The sequence below is a fragment of the Sorex araneus genome, chromosome 10 (genome assembly GCF_027595985.1).
Source record: "Sorex araneus isolate mSorAra2 chromosome 10, mSorAra2.pri, whole genome shotgun sequence".
In the NCBI taxonomy this organism is placed as follows: Eukaryota; Metazoa; Chordata; class Mammalia; order Eulipotyphla; family Soricidae; genus Sorex; species Sorex araneus.
Genome location: NC_073311.1, coordinates 15,183,639 through 15,205,927, shown reverse-complemented (window position 1 = coordinate 15,205,927; position 22,289 = coordinate 15,183,639). Strand labels below are relative to the sequence as shown.

Sequence of the window (22,289 nt, the reverse complement as noted above, 5' to 3'; positions counted from 1 at the left end):
CAACCTACCTACCCTTACTCTGGTCCAACTTTCCTTCATTTCTAACCTAGAGAAACTCTCTAGTTTCCTGCTCAGAGTGCTTCCTTCATTCCCTTATTCCGTTCCCTACACCAATGAGTATCAAATCACAGTATTCTTCTGCATTTCTTCCGGCCAGGACTTCACTTATCATTCAGAATAAAGCCCAAGTTTTCACAAGGACTCAAAATGTCCTAGGGAAATTTCATGTCCTTATCGCATGTACTGGAGCGATAGCACAGCAAGTAGGGCATTTGCCTTGCACGTGGCAGACTCAGGTTCAATTTCTCCATCCCTCTTAAAGAGTCCGGCAAGTATCCCGCCCACACGGCAGAGCCTGGCAAGCTACCCAGGTCCTATTCGACATGCCAAAAATAGTAACAACAAGTTTCACAATGAAGACATTACTGGTGCCCACTCAAGCAAATCAATGAACAAGACATGGGACAGTGCTACAGTGCTACCACGAGTTCTCTTAACTTGCTCTATATTGGCCATCTTTCAAATATGATAAATACCCTTTCAAATATGACAAAGACCCTTTCCTATCAAAGATTTTGAATTTATACCTAAGTATCTAGCAGGCTTGTTTCCTCTTATCTTTTCCAAAATTTATCCCAAATAACTCTTCTCATTGAGAAATGTTTTCAATCTCAGTACTTTCTCTCACCATGATTTGCTTTATTGTTTCCCAATCATTTAACACTTTTCAAAAAGTCATGTGCTCCACTGATTCATTTTGCTTCTAGATGCTTTTTCCAAGAATGAATTACAGCAAAGATTTTGTATTGGTTCTAACCATACTAACGTATCATTTATTTGCAAGTCAAAATATTAGTGTTCTGGGGCTGGGGCGATAGCACAGCTGGGGGGGTGTTTGCCTTGCATGCGGCTGACCCGGGTTCGATTCCCAGCATCCCATATGGTCCCCTAAGCACCGCCAGGAGTAATTCTTGAGTGCAGAGCCAGGAGGAACCCCTGTGCATCACCAGGGGTGACCCAAAAAGCAAAATTAAATAAAAATAAATAAAATATTAGTGTTCAGTTTGTTTAAGTGTTTGATACATATTAGGCACTTAATAAGCTTTTGATAAAAGAATAAATGAATGGTTAAGCACAAGTTCAAAGGGAGTCCATAATAGCAATCTATTGATAAAGCTTTAAGATTACCATGGGAAAAAATCTTTCAGCTAAGTTTTTTGGTGTAGTCAACTATCTACGAAAATATATCATAGATCAAAGTCACAAAGCAACAATGAGAGCCAGAGAATATTTCAAAAACAATAATATTGGACTTTATTTTACTAGTGATTAAATTCATTTGAGAGGTTTTTTTTGTTTTGTTTGCTTTTTGGGTCACACCTGGAGATGCACATGGGTTACTCCTGGCTCTGCACTCAGGAATTACCCTGGTGGTGCTCAGGGGACCATATGGGATCCTGGGAATCGAACCCGGGTTGGCTACCTGCAAGGCAAACACCCTACCTACTGTGCTATTGCTCCAGCCCCTCATTAGAGTATTATCCCAGAATGTGAGAAAATTATTCCTGCACCTCAGAAAGATCATATTTATGCCTATATGCAAAAATTGCATCTATACCTTAGGAAGAGCTACATTATGTTTGTTTTGTTTTTGTTTATTTTGTGGCCACTCCTGTTAACTCTCAGGTATTACTCCTGGATCTACACTCAAGAATCATGCGTGGCAAGCTCGGGAGACCATATGGGTTGCTGCGGGTCAAACCTGTGTCTACCACATGCAAGGCAAGCTCCTTAACCACTGTAATATTTCTTCAACTCCCTGCATGATGTTCTTTGAGTTTTGGGGTTCTGTATATTGAGACTGCTTACAGAAAGAAAACAATTGCAAGTGAAAATATACATAGTGATAGGTAAGGCTGAACAAGTAGAAAGATGCTTCAGATCATATTCACAAAGGACCTGTAAACTGGATAGAAGAATGTTAATATTATAGCACAGGCAACTCATTTAAAGATTTTAAGTCACGAAATGGCATGCTCATAGTTAGATTTCAATAGAGTACATTACTTCAATGTAGGTGATTATTAGCAGGTAATATGGACAAATAAGAAGGAGTAAGGTATACTATTGTAGAAGTCAAGGTGAAATTTTATGGTGATTTACTTTGGAGTAATGGCAATAGGAATACAGACAAATGGAAAGATTTATTCAACTGGTCCTAATGTTCTATTGAACAATTTCTTTAGTTACCAACTCAATTGTAGTCACATCCTCACTTAAGAATAATCATTCACCTTATCTACTGTCTCACTACAGTGCCTTTTATGGGACAAGTAAAATCCATTTGAATGATGAAGGGGCAAAGTCCAAAATATTTCACAAAATGATTAATTTTTGTGTGTGTAATCAGGATTTTGTTATATAATAATTCATTTCACACTGTAAAAAATCACAGTTGTTTTCTTCTCTTAGAATAACTAGTTTCCATTTAATCATAACATTAGAAATGGAATCTTCATAAACACAGTTATCACTCAAAAGAAATGAAATATAATTTTATTACACCTGCTTATTTGCATTTTCTGACATTCCACGATAAGAGCCTCACTCTGAAAACATAAATTGCTTACCGGGCTTTATCTCTACCTCTGCAAAGCCTCTTGTAACAAACAATATGAATCTAAGTGCCCATTCAGTTTGTGGAAAGAACTTCACACTAAGAACTGGCACAGATGAAGTGGAGACATCCTTCTTACTACACCTCTGTGAACTTGTGAAAGTCAGTTAACTTTTCTACATTCCAGAACAAAGTTCATTCCAGGCATAAAAATCTATCCCTATCTATACACTATAGCACTGTTGTCGGGCACCAGTAACGTCTCCATTGTGAGACTTGTTCTTACTATTTTTGGCATATTGAATACACCACAGAGGTAGCTTGCCAGGCTCTGCCGTGAGGGCGGGATACTCTCGGTAGTTTGCCGGGCTCCCCAAGAGGTACGAAGGAATCGAACCTGGGTCGGCCGTGTGTAAGGCAAATGCCCTACCTGCTGTGCTATGACTCCATCCTATGTTCCTGAGATATTGGTGCACTATATTAGTATACAGATGCTTAACACTCCAAATAGATGCTATAAGGGGCACTATAGGTGGCTATTGGGCACAGTGACCTTTATTTACTCTGATATTTCATGTATGTAAGTATATAAATCATTTATAGGATTTTATATGTTTTAATCATTAAAGGGAGATAAAACCTTATGCTAGAGAGGGCCAGAAAGTTAGAGTCAGGTAAGGCCCCCTGCCTTGCATGTAGCTGACCTGAATTTGATAACTGGCACTGTGTAAGGAGTGATCCATGAACACTGTGCCAGAAGTAACCCAAACCAAAACAAGGAAAAATACACTAAAGCCAGAAATCATCTAACACTTTAGGCATCTCACTTTTGCACAGAAACAAGCAAGAAATCAAGTTTCACCGCAACAAGTGAGAACGTATATTTAGAAGACTTGGCTGGAAGGATCCTGAGGCCACACCCACAATTGGCAGGAGAAAGTCTCCTCATCAATGAGTTGCCATCTGTACTTTGAAGGGTAGAAGGGGTGCAACTGTTGTTAGGTATTTGCTATTATTCCGATAGAATATATTTTTAAAAGGAATTTTATCAAGCAGGGAATTTAGAAAATCTCAAGCTGACAATTTCTGAAAACTGTGCAGTTTAGAAGAACAAAGACCATTTTAGGCATGATCTCCTGGGGATCTTTGTTTGTTTAATTAATATTTAATGAGCATCTACTGTCAGGACACTTAACATTAGATGTCCAAAGTTAAGGAAAAACAATAGTTTTTGTTTTTAAGGAATTGGAATTCCAATAGGGCCATAAAACAGCAAAATCTCATGAAAGAGAATGACAACTAAGTAGATCCCATTATAATGGCTCTTCAGAGAAGTCCTCTCCTGACACAGAGAGAGAAGAAAAGCCCATGCCATAGAGCCAGGCTGGGGAGTGGGGGTAGGGGAGATGTGGGGTGATGGAAGGGAACCTGGGGACACTGGTGCTGGGAAATGTGAACTGGTGGAGGGATGGGTGTTGAAATAATGTAGGACTGAAATCTAGTCATGAACAGCTTTTAAGGGTCTATCTCACAATGATTCAATTAAAAAAAATTTTTTAAGATAGAAACTAAAGATGGTAAATCAGCAACAAAGGATCAAATGCCAAGAAAGTAAAGGAAAAAAATATTCAAATTCTTGTAAATAATGTTCAAACTCAATTATTAAAAATTTCAAAAAGGGGGCCGGAGTGATAGTACAGCAGGCATGGTGTTTGCCTTGCACGCAACTGACCTGGGTTCAACCCACGGCATCCCGTATGGCCCCCCATGCACCACCAAGAGTGCTCTGAGTGCAGAGCCAGGAGTAACCTTCAGGCATTGCTGGGTGTGACCCAAAAAGCAAAAAAAAAAAAAAAGAAAAACTTTTTTTTCAAAAATACTTTCAGTGGCAGACTTCAGACAGTACATCACACCTTGGTTTCTAATGATACACACCTCAAATTTATATGTCATGTTGCAGTTAAAGATTATACACACATATATAAAATGCTAATGTAAAATACTAAGTATGCATATGAATTTATAAAATGTTATCATAGAGCTGGAGAGATAGTATAGAGGGGAAAGTTACTTGCCTATACAAATTCCTAGTACCTCATTTAGTCCCCAGGCACCACCAGGATTCATTCCTGAACACAGAACCAGAAATAGCACATGAGCACTTCTGCAGTTGTCTCGGGATAAAAATGAAATTTTTTTTCTAAGAATTGAAACTAAAGATTTTATTTACTGTTACAAAATGCCTATAAATGTGGCCCAAAGGCAGAGCAGATAAAGCACTTGCCTTACACACAGCCAACCTGGGTTTCCCTGCCAGGAATGATTCCTAAGTGCAGAGCCAGGAGTAATGTTGTGGACCAAAAAAAAAAAAAAAAAAAAACTATTCCTCAAAAAAACTCAAAAATGCCTGTAAAATTAGTATGGAGAAGGCAGTATATCTGGAATCTGCAAAGATTTTTTTTTAGTTGTTGAGTGATTTTAAGACAGAGACTACAACACTTTTTTACAGGTGTTTATTCTATACTGCTTAATTATTTCTTGCATTAAAAAGAATTGTGATAGTTGCTGTATAATTATATGAAACAGTGTAGTCACAGCATGAAGCAAGGGGGCATTTACAACAGTAGTGCATCTTTGATGTAAAGACTTGGAAAACATTCTCTCTGATATGAAGTTTGTGAGTTAATAAGTTAAACAAACCCTCATGCTTGCCAGAGATCTTCTAAGAAAATTTTACACCCCAGTGTACATTTGGAACTTTGGAAGACATAGTAATTTTTCCTGGCTTTAAAATATCGCTATAATAACAATAATAAGTTTACTTTTTCTTTTGCCTAACTGGAAAAAATCAGTCCCTTTCTTTAATAACTGCAAAACAACAGCATGTTGTCACTAAATTCTGAGCCAATAAAACTGAATTAATTCACCTCTGTGAATATAATTTGATTTGGGGGTTCTTCATACAAATCAGGAAAACAGAACAAGCCTGAGAGAAAGCAGGTGCTTTTGGAACTAAGTAAAAAATAAATATATTGATACAAAGAGGGAAGGATGTTGTAAACTAGAAACTACAGGCCCAGGAGAATTGGTCTTATTTAGAATTCAGAGGATAACTTTGGTACGTGTGAAGCAAATGGAGAAATAAATACATATAAAGTTCTGACAAAAAAAAAAAAACAGTGCCCAGATGTAGAGCCAGAAAATACATGAGAAGGCAAAAATAGAAGGGGAGAGGGAAGAAAGAGGGGGAGTGGAGAAAGTGGTGAGGCTGGAGGAGAGAAGAATCTGTGCAGGGCCTGACATCTCTGGTTCAGGATCTGGGTGTGTTTTGCTCTGAGAACTAGAGATTCACTTCACAGTTTGAAGCAGATAAACATGACTGAGAACAACTGTGGGAGATTTTCGAGATGGCAGAATTCCACACGTGTGGAGATGGGCCCATGTGTAGAAAAGCATCATGTTGCAAGTGAACATTTTGTTTTGTAGATTGTGCAGTGGGAACAGGCTGTAATAGGCAGTCTCCATCATCTTTAGTCACAGAACTCATTCAGAGGAGGAGGAGAATTTGGAAATGGGGGACTGATGGGTAATAAAAACTTCATACTAAGGAATGAGGCACGCCGTGAGAGCCAAGCACAGTTCCGCCACCCCCACCCCGACCAAACCCGCCTATTCTAGCCTATTCTAGCAAAAATGCATTGTAGAAACAAGCAGAGACTCTGGATTTGTCACCTTGAAAGTCAAGCCTCAGACCCACAGGAGAGATATTTGGAAAATAAGTAATCAAGAATTTTTAATAAATTTAAGGCCAGTCATATTAAATTCCACTTTATAACAAATATTACTATCAAGAGACTTCAAAGCACTCACACAAATAGCCTGTCCTTGCTTGCATTTTCTCCCATTTGCTTCCCTAGAATTTTCCTGAGGACTTTGGGGCAGTTTCATGTCACACTATATGGGCTCCTGTGGCCCATGTGGAACCAATGGCCTTTATTCTATAGGTTTATAAGACCTAGTAAAAAAAGTTTACTCATCTCACCTCACTGGGACACATGCTCTTTATGCACTGGGTCCATATTTTCCATTAATTCTCACTACTTACTCTTGTACCCAATAGGGATGACACCATGTTGCTGACTTCCATAAAATGGCAATAAACTTGGAAGTCCTTGTCTGCCCTGGTACTAAAATGCACTTATAATAGATTGATTGCATTTTCCAACTACATTTCACTCCAGGCAAGAAAATTAGCACCCTGGCAACCTGCATAGTCTCTTCTTGTAAATCACTTCACATTTATTTACTAAGTACAGTATTTACTAGTTCACTCTAGAGCATGAGAGTTTAACTTATGGCTATTTCAAGGAAAGGGCACAGGACTATGCCATATTCACACTGCTCATGTGACCTTTTTCTAGTAGATATGGGTCTGCAGAATAATGGCCCTGAAAGACAGCCATGTCCAGTTCTTCAGAAGATGTGAGTGTTGCCTTTATAAGTTTTACTGGGGCTGGAGATAGTTTAGCAGATAAAATCCTTGTCTTGCATGTGGCCAACCCAGGTTTGATTCTGGGCACCCCAAATGGTCCCGCAAGAACTATATCCCTGGACACATAGCCAAGAATATTTCCCAAGCACTGTCAAGTTTGGCTCAGTAACCAAAAACAGAAGAAAAAAAAAGTAAGCTTTCATAGTGACAAGGTGAAGAATTTTGAAATGAGATTATTCTGAATTGTGTGGCAGTGCCCCAAATGTGATCATATATATTTTTTCTTATAAGAGGGAAGCAGAAGTTTTAATAAAGGAAGGAGAAATGCAGTGAATGACAGAAGCTGAGATAAATGTGAGATAAAGACAGATATCACAAGACAGAATGCAAAGAAAAGAACTTTAAAAGTTAGGAAAGCAAAAATCAGCTCTTTGAGTGCCTCTAGAAGGAACCAACTCTACCAATACTTTGATTTTTACACCTATAAAACTCATCACAGAGCCAGAACTATAGGACAGCAAGTGGAGAACTTGCCTTGCATGGGGCTGACCTGGGTTCAATCCTCAGCATCCTGGCAGGTCCCCAAGCACTGCCAAGAGTATTTCCCGAGTGCAGAGACAGGAGTAATCCCTGAGCATCTCACTATGGTTCAAAAGAAAAACGAGGGGCCGATAGGACATTTGCCTTGCACACAGCAGACTCAGGTTCAATCCCCAGCATCCCATATGGTCCCTTGGACACCGCCAAGTGTAATTCCTGAGTACAGAGGCAGGAGTAACCCCTGTGTATTGCAAGGTGTGATCCCCCCCCCAAAAAAAAAAAACACCTCGTCTCAGATATTTAAAACTCTGGGTCAAAGTACAGACTAATAATATAAATGAGTGTCACATCACATCAAGTTCATAGGTTCATGAACATAATAGCCATAAAAAATAAATACATTACCTCTATTTCACAGTTAATATAATTACATATGATGTTATGTTAGAGCTTCTATATTGGATTTTTAGCTGCTTATAGTAAGAGCACATATTGTGTTACTTTGTGTCTTTTGTTGAAGGTATAATTTTCAATTTTCAATTGGCTAATGTTGATTCAACTGTTTTACTCAAATATTTTCAAGTGCACATAATTGGTATGCACACATGCACGCTCGAGTGTGCGTGCACACACACAGGCAGAGTTGAAATGTTTGGGTAAAAATTTGAATTGTCTCCAGACATTTCTAAGCATTTTCCAGTTAGAACTGTCTGATAGCAGCATTTAAAACTCTTCTTACTGGACCTAAACACTCCAGAAACTATGAATAACCTTAAAGGTGAAACCTTAAAGCCCTTAAAATGTTCATTTTAGGAAAGTAACTGAAATGGTAGAACTGCCTGAATGTGCAAAGCTCTGATTTCAATCCCCAACACTATACGCCCAGCTCATTATTGCCCGTGTGACCCCCAAGTACTATACCACAGAGCCAGAGCAGTAAACCACCAGGCCACAGCTTTTCCCCCATGAAAAACAAAGCCTTCATTTTGCCAAATTTACAGACTAAGTCATATAAACTAATGTTGAAGAGTGACTAGCCTAGAACCACCTGAAGAAATTAGAAATTTCTGTTCATTAATTCCCAGGGAAAGCAAACCTATCTGGAAACAAATATTTTTAGTAAGAACCTAACACATAGGAAAACACACACACACACACACACACACACACACCCCAACCCACCCACCCACCCCACACACACACACTCCAACCCCCCCCACACACACATACACCCCAACCCACACACACACACACACACACACACACACACACACACATCTCCTTATCCCTTAAATCTCTTTCCACATCAGCATCTTCAATGAAGATACATTCAACATGGCTGTTATTATTTTAAACTCTAACAACTAATCTTTCTTTCCCCTTGAACAACAAACGATAAACAACAGATGAGTCAGATCTAATATTTGGAAACCAGTAAAAGTTGTTTAATGCTGTCAGAGCCCATAGATAAAACAGTAGCATTCAATCCCTCTCTGAGATAGAGTGCCTCTTGTGTACTATACTGAATTGCAGGGTATTTTTTTTAAAGTGGGATAGACCAAATTTAGAGAATTTTCTTATTAAGTGATCTAGCTGATGCCTGCTCAAGTTTCTTCAGCAATACTGACAGCCAAGTACATCCATTAGTAAACACAGGACCTCAGCACTGTTGGATCCAGATTCAATTTAGTCTGCTCCATCTGTCCTTTTATTCCCTGATCTCCCCCTGCCTGCTGACCTCACTTCCATGGGTGTCTTCTTCCCCTGCAAATCAACATCATCCTATTCAAACAAGAATCCTCCTTCCCACTTCTCCCCTTTGTATCTTTCAATGATTCAGGCATCCACCCAGGATCAAAACACAAGATTTTTTTTTTCCATTGACTCATTTCACATGTATTCGACAGTCTGCTTTATACCAGATCCTTTTTAAGGCACTGAGGACATAGGCATGAAGGAAGCAGAAATTTGTGCTATGAATAGCTTTTATTCTCATAGGAAAGAGATAATAAGTGAGATAGTGTATATAACTAGCTAAGTAATGATGTGTTCTACACAAAATAAACCTGTTAAGTTAGGAAAAGTCAAAGGCCAAAGAGATCCTCACTAAGATGAAGTACTACTAAGACAGTTGAATGATGGTTAAGTAAAAATTAAAAATTAGTGCACTTGTGACCAATGTAAATACAGATTTTTGGGAGGGTGGGATGGCTACATTCTAGGAATAGACCCTAACAATGTCCTTAAAATCACTGCATCTGATGAAAAGATTACTCTGCAACTATAAAAAAAATGACTGCAATAATATTTCAAACTATGATGCCTCAACTGAAATACATATAAATAGTAAATAAAAATCACTGTTTCAGTTTATAAGCTGGCCCATTCAGTTCTTTAAAGAAAATGAAAAATATTCTAATTATAGAAATCACAAAGAAAAGTGCTAAGCAAAAGTACATTATCCTTATCCTTCCCACAGATTAAATATATTTCTGTATTTGTTTCACATGTTTTCCACCGTGCAAAATATTGCAAATCCCTTGAGGCAATCTACCTCTTCCTTCGCATCTTCTCCCTTTTACTATGGAATGAATCAGATCTATGACTTAATTAGCTTTAGCATATTTCAAATTCATGTCATATTTGTCCACCAATTTTACTGGTATTAATTTCACCTCAAACAAGTTGTGCTGGTTTATATCCTATCAGTAATATTTCAAGTCACTTTTTTTTTCACATCCTGAATGAATTCTGAATTTAATTTTTTTGCTAACCAGTAGATATAAAAATGTATCTAGTGAACTGCAATTTGAATTTCCCTGGTTATAGTTAAGTTAACCATTACGTCATGCTTCTCAGCAACTGTATTTTCCTCTTCAAATTACCTTACTCCTTTGTCTGGCCTTCCATTGAATAATTTCTCCCCCTAGGATATAAGGTAGTTATTTGTATATTCTGGACAACAACCATTTGCCAGGATACGATTTTTAAAAATCTTCCAGTCTTTGCTAGTCTTGTACATTATGTCCCTGATCAAATAGAATTTTTTACTTTGAATGTAGTCAAATATCAAATGTTCCCTTTAAGGCTTGTGCTTTCTTGGTCCTTTCAAAGAAATCTTTTACTGATCTCAAGGTCAAAAAGTTATCTTTTCAATCTTTTTTTCTAGAAGAATTTTAACTTCTCTTTTTCAACATCAGAATATTAATTCATGCGAAATGGGTTTGTATAAGTAATGTAAAATGGGGATCTTAAACTTTTTCCATATGGATCATCAGTAATTTCAACACTATCAGTTTGTCTTTTGCACTGAGATATAACATCCATCTCTGTATATCAATTATATCAAATTCTTATAATTATGAGATCTAGTAAGAAAAATGCCTTTCATTATTATTTTCAAAGTTTCTTCATTTTACTATATGAATTTTAAAATCATTTCCCACATTTATGTGCAAAACCTACCAGAGACTTTTATAAAATGCATGTTTGACAATAATCATAACATTCACATCCATTGAATGTGTATTGATTATTTGTCTTCATCACACATTTAAATTTTATGATTTTCTTCATATTAACCTTGCATATTTGGTTTAAGTTTTATTACTATATTCCTTGTGGGGATTTTTTTACTATAAATGGGATTTCAAAAACTTATTATTGTTGATATTAGCCTTTTATTAAATTTTATAAAATAATTTTGAAGCAAGTCAACTTCCAGACCAATATAGAATAGCTTTTCTATATTGGTTTGTGTTGGCTTGTCTCAGTAATTCTTGAATGATGTCAAGTGAATACAGAAAAAGTACTTACTGTATTTTTAAGCTTTTATTTGGATTGTTCTACCAAGTAGAATTCTTACTGCGAGAAAGGAAGTTTCCTTCTATTCATTGTTTGCCAAGAATGGTATCATGAATAGTGTTGAATTTTGCTAATGCTTTCATCACATCTATTCAAATGATGTCTTCTTCTTCTCCTATGTTCTGTTAAGGCAGTTAATTATAATAATATATCTCTGAGTGTTAAACTGTTTTCTTTCCTGGAAAGGAGAGGAGAGGGATGAGAAACAACCTACTTATTGGAAAGCTTTTCTCTTTTGTAAGATAAGATTTAGCTTCCAAATAGTAGGGGGAACAAACATATAAGACATTGCAAACCTGTGGGAGTGTGTGAAGAAGGTATTTTAGTTAATAGCTCTGTAGTTATTGATCATTTATATTATTAAAACTATGCATTTAATCATTGTTAAAAATCCTGAAAATGAAATTCTTTATATTAATCTATTTTACAAATGGCTCCAATATCTAAATATTTCTTTTAATATCTGTGGCTTCTATCAAGATTGTCAGAGGCATATTTAATAGTCTCCAAAGAACTCTTTTGGTTTCACTGAATCTTTATATTATTCCTTAATTTTTTTGTTTATCTATTTATAATCTAATTATGAAATCCCGTTAATCACCAATTTTTCGGGCGGGCTCAGTAACATCTCATTTCAGGTCCTTTCCCTGAGATCTTAGAAGTCTATCTCGACTCGGCCCTCCTAAACATGTTGCACTGGAGGCTCTTCAGAGTCAGGGGAATGAGATCCAGCTTGTTACTGGATTTTGCATATGAATACACCATGGGAAGCTTGCAAGGCTGTCCCATGTGGGCCAGAAACTCTCAGAAGATTGCCAGTTTCACCCAGAGGGAGAAGTAGGCTAAAGATATCACTTTGTGGTCGCAGGCTTCTGAGAGCTTGCTTTTAAGTCTCTCTGGATGTTGGTCGTTGATGGGATTACACACACCTGGGTTCCTCTGCCAGTACCTTCATGCATGAGGCCTGTCTGAACGTGTGGAGAGGGGCCTCCAGCATGGCTGTAGCTAGGTTCTGGTGGTCTTCGGCCACCGGGAGCTCTGCTCAGGGTGGGGAGGGAAGTTGGAGCCCATCCCCTCCAAGGGGCCCCGGGGAAGACAGCCAGGCGTGCAGGCAAGAGACTCACTGCTCACTCATTATAATCTAATAAAGATGAGAATATAATCTAACAAAGCCAATAAAGCTTATTGGAATTGTTTTGCTGTTGTGCTGAATATCTCTGAACTTTTTAAAAACTATCAGGTGATTAATTTTAAATAAACTATTTTAAATGTGTTTTTTAGGGATTTGGGTTACAGTTCAAGTGATATTTAGCATGTATAAGGCCCTAAGTACTTTACCCAGCATGACATGACATCCAAGCATAAGGAGGCCTGTAAGAGAGGCAGGCTGGTGGATGGGAGGAAAACCGAGGGCAGGTACAAAAGAAAGTGAACACTGGTGAAGGAAGGGATTGGTGTTGGGACACAGTATGCATGAACCCCAACTCTATATAACTGTGTAATTCAAGGTGACTATAATTTTTAAAGGGTGTACTTGGGAGCTGGGCTAACTGAGCTGTGTTCAGTGTCCAGGGCTTTCTCCTGGTTCTGTGCTCAGGGGTCACTCATGATGGGTCCAAGGGACCATCAGGGTTTCTGGAAATCAAACCTAGATTGGCCATGTGCAAGGCAAATGTCATCCACACGGTGTTGTCTCTCTGGGATCTAAAAGAATATATTTTCATTCACTTTTATTTCACCAGAAACTAGAATACTACTACTGTAGTAATATATAATTATAAATAAGTAATATAGAATTATAAATAGCTATGAATTATGAATTAAGAAAATAAAGAACTACTAGTTTTGATTGACTTACAGGTAGTTCAAATTGAGTTGATTGTCATTCTTAATTTGTGCAGTCAGCATTCATTTCCATCTTATATTTATATCTACCAGCTATGCCCCAGGAACTGATTTAAGCAAAAGTGGTAGAGCAATAACTATAACTGGCTAAATTTAATCATACTGAGTCTATCGTATCATGTTTTCATCAGTAATCTGTACAAATTTCCTCTATTTCTGTATATTTGATTTTTACTATTCCCCCCCTTGATTCCTTATTACTAAGATCATTCTTCTATTTTTATCAGTACCCACTGCTATGTCAGTTATATCTACCAATCAGTCATGTTTACACACACACACACACATCACTGTCACTGTCATCCCGTTGCTCATTGATTTCCTCGATCGAGCACCAGTAACATACTAGTAATGTCTGATTGTGAGACTTATTGTTACTTTTTGGCATATCAAATACGCCACGGGTAGCTTGCCAGGCTCTGCCATGCAGAGAGGATACTCTCGGTAACTTGCCGGGCTCTCTGAGAGGGGTTGAGGAATCGAACACAGGTCAGTCGTGTGCAAGGCAAATGCCCTGCCACTGTGCTATCACTCCAGCCCATACATTTATATAACTATATATTTTTATATATGTGTGTATATAAATGTATATATGCATGGGCAGTGGTCATCCTAGACAATACTTGGCCTGATACTGTTGGCCTGACAGTTTGAGTTTGGCACCTGTATCCAGGGGTTCAATGCTGCCTGGGCTCAGAAGAGCTAGAGGAGTTGTCAGGATTATTATACCTAACAGGGCTTGGGGTCCATGTGGCACCAGGGATTAAACCCTGAGCATTAGAAATGCTAGGCATGTGCACTCTTCCACTTGCACTATGTTCCTGCACCCGTCATTTCTGATTTTAGAGGTAAGAGTTTCCATGGAAATATATATCATTATGTATATGTGTGCTTTTGAATTTTTATAAATAGTGTTGCTAACTCATTGACACTTTTACTGATTCTTCACTTGACTAATTTTGAGATCTGTTTATGTTTCTAACAATAAAAATCTTATTTCTTTTAAGAATTTTCTAGTTTGTAATCTTCAAAGTCAACCGAGCTGATCTTTTCTGGAAAAGTACTACTGTACAGTGTATTGTTGACTACTCACATCACCAGCTCATTGATTAAATGAGCATCCTCAAGCAAGTTTCCATGTACAGACGTGATAGTTCCTCTCTTGACTTCTACCCCTAAGTAGAAATGGCAAGACATCAAAATAGCAAGACACCAGAGTCCATTGAAACTACTACTATTCTCTGAAATGCCCAGTCTCTTATGTTCCCACCCAAAGGGGCAAGACCTCCCTTCTCATCCCAGAGAATTTGATACTGATTTTAATCATTTGAAATTTTATTGGTATATTATTTTATATATTTACTATTGAAAAACATGTTCAATATTTTAGTATATTTCTCTAAAGAGAAAACTGATATAAAAGGTGCTCTATAAATATTGGCTATTTTCATTTATAATTATATATTTTTAATTAATTCAACGGTTTCTATAAATTGATAGCACTGTAGCACTATCGTCCCATTGTTCATCAATTTGCTCAAGCAGGCACCAGTAACATCTCCATTGTGAGACTTGTTACTGTTTTTGACATATCAAATATGCCATGGGGAGCTTGCCAGGCTCTGCCGTGCAGGCAGGATACTCTCGGCTTGCTGGGCTCTCCAAGAGGGACAGAGGAATCTAACCCAGGTCGGCCCTGTGCAAAGCAAACACCTTACCTGCTGTGCTGTGGCTCTGGTCACTTAGATCATGTGTAAATGTTTCTAAATGAGTAAGTCCAAGAGCCATCAAATACTGAACCTGTCAGTTTTGTCTTAAAAGAACTCAAACTGTCTGCTCTTTTAACTCACTGACTTGCTAGGTCATTTTGTGAACAAAATGTCAAATATCAATATATCTTCACTCTAGTCAATACATTTTAAATAAAATTCAATTTATATTCCATTTTTCAAAGTCAACAACAAAATTCACCTACTTACACCATGATAAAAACTAAGAACTTTTGTAAACTCTATGAGGCAACTTTTTTAGGAAGTTATATCTATTACAAAGATTCTACCAAATCTTCTCTGGGACAAGTATTTTGTCCCAATTTCAAACCCATTATTCAACTACAATAATCCCTAAAATGGGTTGCTAAAATAGTATAGTTTTCTGCAAGATTACCAAGCATCACTGTTTTTTTTTAAAGAACACTTTCATAGACCTCTGTATTTATTTAAAAAAAATACACACAATTGTAGAAATCTTCAAAATAGAACATCAATAAACATTTGACAATAATTGGTGTTTAAACAAATCTATGTGGAAAAACTAAAGTTTATGCACACTTTCCTAGCAACTTAAAACCACACACAGTCTGGTAATCTGGAGACTAGCAAACAAAATGCCCATCTCAAAATCTACATAGGAATCTAGTCATATCTTTAAACAGAATTTCAAAAGTAGGATCTGGAAAAATAGGTGAGTAGATGCCTCATATATGTAAGTCACTGTCCAAGGCATTATCTTTTTCCCATCCCAGAAAATTTGTTACTGATTTTGATAATTTGAAATTTGCATTGGTATAAGATATTATTTAATTCATTTACTATTTAAAAACACGCTCAATATTTTAGTACAATATTTAGTTTAATTTTTTTCTAAAGAAAAACTGATACAAAAGGTGCTCTATAAACATTGGCTATTATCACTTGTATCACTTGTAGTCCCCTTGATCTTCTATTTGCTCGAGTGGGCCCCAATAATGTCTCCATTTGTTCCTGTCTCGAGCTAGTGCAGCCCAATGATATCTGCTTGCTCCAGGAACAGGAAGAACCTCAAATCGTTCATTCAGAGATTTGACGAAGAAATCTAACCACTAGTTGGTGAGTGGCCACAAGGTCTTCTGATGTCCCATGGAATCCAGTTGGTAACACTCTAGTCCAGCATTACATGACCGGCCCATCTGATTTTTGATGCCTTGGCAAACGAGACAGCATCCCTGATTTTTGACCATCGACGGAGGTCAGAACTCCGGATTCCTTCTCTCACCTGAGTGAGACATGATATTCCCAGCATAGCTCTTTCGATTCCTCTTTGGGATAACCTAGTAGCATTCTCATCCTGTTTGCATAGGGCCCAGGTCTCTGAGGCATATGTTAGTGCAGGAAGAATGGTGGAATCGAAAAGATGTGCTCGGAGTTGGAGGTTCTTCGTTCTCTTAACCACCTCTTCGACGCTCCTGAATGCATTCTACGCTGCTCTCTTCCTCCTGCGCAGTTCTGGCAACAAGTTGTTCCTCATGTTGATTTCTCAACCCAGGTACACATAGCTGCTGCATTCAGAGATGCTCATTCCATTGAGAGCAAATGGAGCTTCAGGGACCAGTTCATTTTTCGTGAACATCGTCTTGTTGAGATTCAGCTGCAATCCGACATTTCCACACTGGTGGTCGAAGTCGGTCAGCATTTGTGCTGCTTGGGTAATGGTTGGTTTTATGAGAACGATGTCATCAGTGAAGCGGAGGTGTTATAATTGCTGACCATCTACCTTCACTCCCATTCCTTCCCATTCCAGTCGTTGCGTGATGTTCTCAAGGGCGGCACTGAAGAGTTTTGGTGAAATGGTATCACCCTGCCGCACCCCTCTCTTTACATCAATGATCACTTCCCTGTAGAATGGTGAGGTCCCGGTGGTGAATCCACAATACAGCTCACGAAGCATTTTGATGTACTGAGTTTGAATGCCCTATTTGGCCAGGGCTTCAGTCTCAACAGAATAGAAGACCTTCTTTAAGTCGATGAACGTTAGACAGAGCGGCATCTTGAACTCTTGCAAAACTTTAATGAGTTTGGCCACTGTGTGGATATGGTCTATCATGCTGAATCCCCTTCAGAACCCAGCTTGCTCCCATGGTTGTCCTTCATCTAGTGTTCTGCCTATTCTCTTCAGGATGACATGAGTGAACAACTTGCTGATGACAGACAGCAGGCAGATTGGGTGATAGTTGCTGATGTTGTGGATGTTTCCCTTCTTGTACACACAGAACGGTCCACTGGGATGGAAGCTTGCATTCAGACAGGTAGCGTGTGAAGAGTTGGGCCAGTGTATTGATGAGTACTGGCGGCAGATTCTTCAGGTGTTTGGGTCTGACCTTGTCTGGACAACGTGCTGTTCGCATCTTTGGAGTGAAATGGCGTGTCGGATTTCAGAAGGGAGAACGTTGGGAATGATATCCATCCTGTGGAATTTGGTATGTGGGCAGGTGGACATGGCTGTCAAAGAGATCCGAGTAGAAGTCATGAATAATTTTCTCCATTCCCTTTCTGGAAGATGTGATAGATCCATCGGGATGTCGGAGGGCAGTCATCTTGGCGAAGGACAGGCAAGCATTACGAATACTTTTCCTGGCTTCTGCTGCATCTGCCAACACTGCTGCTCTTCTCTCTTTGAGGTCTTCCTTTATTGCGTCTCTGCACAGCTTTGTGAGCTTGGACGTTAGCTTGTGGTTGCCTGAGGCTCATGCCAAACCACGTTAATGAATGAGCGAGAGTTTCCAAGGACAGGCGTCTGTTTGTGGCTTTCTCACTCTCGGCATTCTTCACACAAACATGGAGGTGCTGAACCAGTTGATCGTATTCCTTGTCGATGTTGTCAAGGATGGCATCTTCCCACATTGCTGCAATAGTGCCAAAGACCTCCCAGTTGGTGGTCATTCTGGGAGTTGTCTTCTTAAACTTAAATTTTGCAGACTTTTCTCCCCGCTCTGTGAAGTAGAATTTCGCACGAAGGAGACGGTGGTCTGATCCCGTTTGGAATTTTGGGACAACGGTCAGGCAAAACCTTCAATTGAATATGATGTGGTCAATTTCATTGTGGAACTGTCCACCGGGAGACTCCTATGTCCAGCAATTAGATTCGGACTTCTGGAACTGTGAGTTACCATGGATAGTCTTGGTCAACATGATGAATTCAGACAGTCTCTCACCCTGATCGTTCCATTCTAGGCCATGAGTCCCAATGTGGAGTTCTTCAGGTGACCTTCTCGGACCTATCTTGGCATTAAAATCACCAACAATGATCTTGTAGAAGGTGGGGTCTTCTTTATAGAACCTCTCCAGTTCCATGTAGAACCTCTCAATTTCTTCTTCATCGTAGTTGGAAGTTGGTGTGTAGATGATGAAGATAGAAACTGCAGGCAGTGAGCCACATCTATTCAAGCGTAATCGTCCAATTTGAGTTGTTAGGCCTTCGAATGAATTGATGCTCATGGCCAAGTTCGTGTTGACAAGGACACCAACGCCACCAATGCCTCTGTTGTCACATTTTCCGAGGAACAATTCTTCTCCAGTGTTGAAAATGGCGTGATGTGTTTGATGTCTCCCGGTTTTGGTCAGACCAATGATGTCGTACTTGATCTTCTGAGCTTGCACTATCAGGTCCTCGATGGATGCTTATGATGCCAGTGTCCGTGCATTGAAAGTACAGACAATCATTTTAGTCTTTCTTAGTTTTGGCAGACCAGTTCGTCCCCGAGATTTTTTCAGCCTTTCTTTGCTCATCTTTCTTAACGCTGCCGTATTGGGCAAGCAAGCTACCCATCTTGTATTCGATATGCCAACAACAGTAACAACAATTGGCCTCATTCACCTGTCACCAAAAGAGCCCCCAATATGGCAGTGTTTTGGCTATTATAATTTATAATGATGATTTTAATTAATACAATCATTTCTATAAATTGCTAATATTTAATAATTTTTCTTCTCTATTTTACATATCCTTTTCTGGTTTACATGACCTTCTTGAATATATATCCATGTGTTACGTTTTTTTCTTTTTGGGCCACATCCAGCAATGCTCAGGAGTTACTCCTGGCTCTGCACTCAGGAATTACTCCTGGCAATGCTCAGGGGACCATATGGGATGCTAGGATTCGAACCTCGGCTACCTGTGTGCAAGGCAAATGCCCTACCCAGTGTGCTATTGCTGCAGCCCCTCCATGTGTTATTTTAAATGGAAAAGTTAAGTAACAGACAATTCTGCATAGGTAAAGCAGTATTTTACAAATCTCTTCTCCAACAAATTCTAAAGTTAATGTGCAAATACAAGCAGTGTATGTTTAAAGAACTTGTATTGGATTCTAAAATTCCTCTTAGAAGCAAAATCTAACAGTGCCCCTAATAATAATTTACTCATGAAGACAAATACTAATTTTAAGATCACACAAGATGAAAGTATTGTGAAGCAGGAGATCACAGTCAATAAAATCTTTCTAAAATAAAGGAGTATACTCTGGAAGATCAGAGAGAACTCCCTGAGTCAATATCTGTAGAAAGAAAATTAGTTAAACTGGTAAAGGGAAGAGCACATACAAAATTTTCTGTGTGACAAAATATAGTATGTTCACTATAAGGCTGGCAAAAGTGTAATAAAGAAGATGCAAGATAAAGCAAGAAGAAAAGAAAGTGTCCAAAAATGTTCCTCTTTACATAGCTATCTTAAGCATTTATTCTTTAAGCAAAATAAACAACTACTTATGGACTCTAAGATGAAAGGTTGCAGTGTAGAGAATGAATTGGGAAACAAGAAGAAGAAAAACCAATTATAAAAATGTTTCCATAGTCTAAGTGAGAGTTAGTACTAATGTGAAGCAAGGTGGCAGTGATGGAGATAAAAAAGAGGTGCAGAAAATCTAGAGGTATTAAAAAATCAAAATCAATAGGATGAGACAGGAAAGGATAGTTGCAACAAAAGTCTCTTTCATAATTTCTCTGAGAATCTTTCTAGGCATTGTACTGCTTTCTTTATTATGGCTGCCAATCGGTCACATCCTTGTAGGTTAAAAAAGAACTACTCTCCTGTAACTGTTTGAACACCTTGGCAGAATTTTTCATGCATCCATTAAAGCAATCGTTTCAGTGCCATTTACAATAAAGAACAGTTTTGGTTATAGGTATTCTGTAATCGACACTTCTTTAGCAGGGCAGAACTAATTTTCCAAACCAATGTATGATTCTATTTAACCCTGTGGAACATAAGTTATTTTCATTGCTGCTAACCTTACTTGCTTCTTCAGCATGTCTGATTATCACACATAGGATGCCTACTTCTCAGGGCTTCACTCTTTCTATGGATTTGTTCCAGTTTATGAAAACTTAATCTGCGAAGCCTGTAGAAGTTTCAAAAATTCCTAACCTTTTCTTCTGAATCTTCAATTAGTTGAACAAGGTGTATATGACAGAAATACAAACCTTTAAAGATTTGTTACAATTTTTCCTTCAAGTTCACAACCAATGGTATGCAAATGGAAAGTTCTACTTGGCTGGGTTTAAATTGTTTTATTATAGACTCTCAGAGTAACACTGGCCATAATCTTGTCCTTCAGAGAAATTTCACCTTTTCATGATTTCAGAATTTATGTCTCTCTTGCTAAGTCATAACCACGAAGGGAAGCTATGAGTTTTTACCAGGCATCCTCTCTATTGGATTATCAGATTTATCTGATTCAAATATTCTGGAAATATTTTTATTTTCCAGAAATAAAAATAGCTTTAAATATTTGAAATATATCTTTAATCCCATTTTCTAATACATTTTAATATCTTCTGGGCAATTTCATTATCAGAGCTTGACACCTGGGAGATTCAAACTTAGAGAAATAACCATTCCAATAACCAGCTAAAATTCTGGACCCATATACCAGGAACTGATATATGGGTCCAGACTGGCAGGAAGTGGTGGATTGAGGTATTTATCTGATACTCCACCGTTTACTAGTTTTGCATCCTTTGAAACCTTAAGTCTCAGGTTTTTAAAATAAATAATTATAATAAGATAGCATGTTCTATATTATTTATCACATAATAAGCTGTGATATAATGCCATAATGCCCAAAGTAAGTTACAAAAAAGATGCATAGGAGCAGTCATTATAACTACCCTTGTTATTTTTTTGCTTTTCTGCAAACAATTTCATGCATCAAGGAAGGATATTTACGAGTGAAATGTTTTGGGATTGTAGAGATAGTACAGTGGGCAGGGTGTGAAACTTTCATGCAACCTGATAAGGCTTTGATCCCCATCACCTTAAATGGCCTCACCCAAGCTCACCAGGAGTCATCACTGATCACCAAACCAGGAGTATGCCCTGAGCACAATAAGGTGTACCCCAAAAACCGGGAAAAAAAAGAATGAAAGGTTGTGTCAAAGATTGTTCATATTTATCAGCATACTGAAAGATGTAATCTTAAGTCACAGAGAAACTAATGAAAATTTTAATAATTGTATATATTCTATATGAATATGTGCAAAAATAAAGGGTAAAGTTATATATTTTTCTTACATATTTCTGGATGAATAGGTTCAGTGTAGAAGTAGAAGTTCTGAAGAAAAAAACAGACTGTACATAAAATGATATATATCACCAACTGAAGCAAAAGGGTAGCAGCATAGACTTGAACTAAATATATTTTTGTACCTTTTAGATTTGTGTAATAATAAGCATATGGTGATTTATAAGCTACCACCAAGTATGAGAAACACATGATAATTACTCTCATTTTACAGAGGTAACTAAAATTTAAAAAATGACTAACTTATAGTCATATACCTATGACTATAGAAATAGCAGGCCAAAATGTAAACTAGTGTTTGTCACTTTAAAGCTCATACTCTTTTTATTACACTGATGTTGATTTGAAGGTCACATGGTCTGGCTTTCAATGACTATAACTTCACATTCAATTGCAGGTCTCCATGTAAAGTAAGTGGTAGCATGCAATCCCAAACACGTTAGTCTATGATTTTTGTCTATAAGCCAAAGGAACCCAGGAATAGGTCAGTTAACTTTTCAGGAAATCTTCCTAAATGTAAAACAACATACAGAGAAAAT

General features: G+C 38.0%; 1 protein-coding gene across 2 annotated transcripts in view; it reads right to left on the bottom strand.

Annotated features, from left to right (window-relative positions):
• Nucleotides 1-22,289, bottom strand: part of TRHDE (thyrotropin releasing hormone degrading enzyme) — a 450,763-nt gene that overhangs the window by 327,076 nt on the left and 101,398 nt on the right. The gene's annotated exons all lie outside the window — the stretch shown is intronic.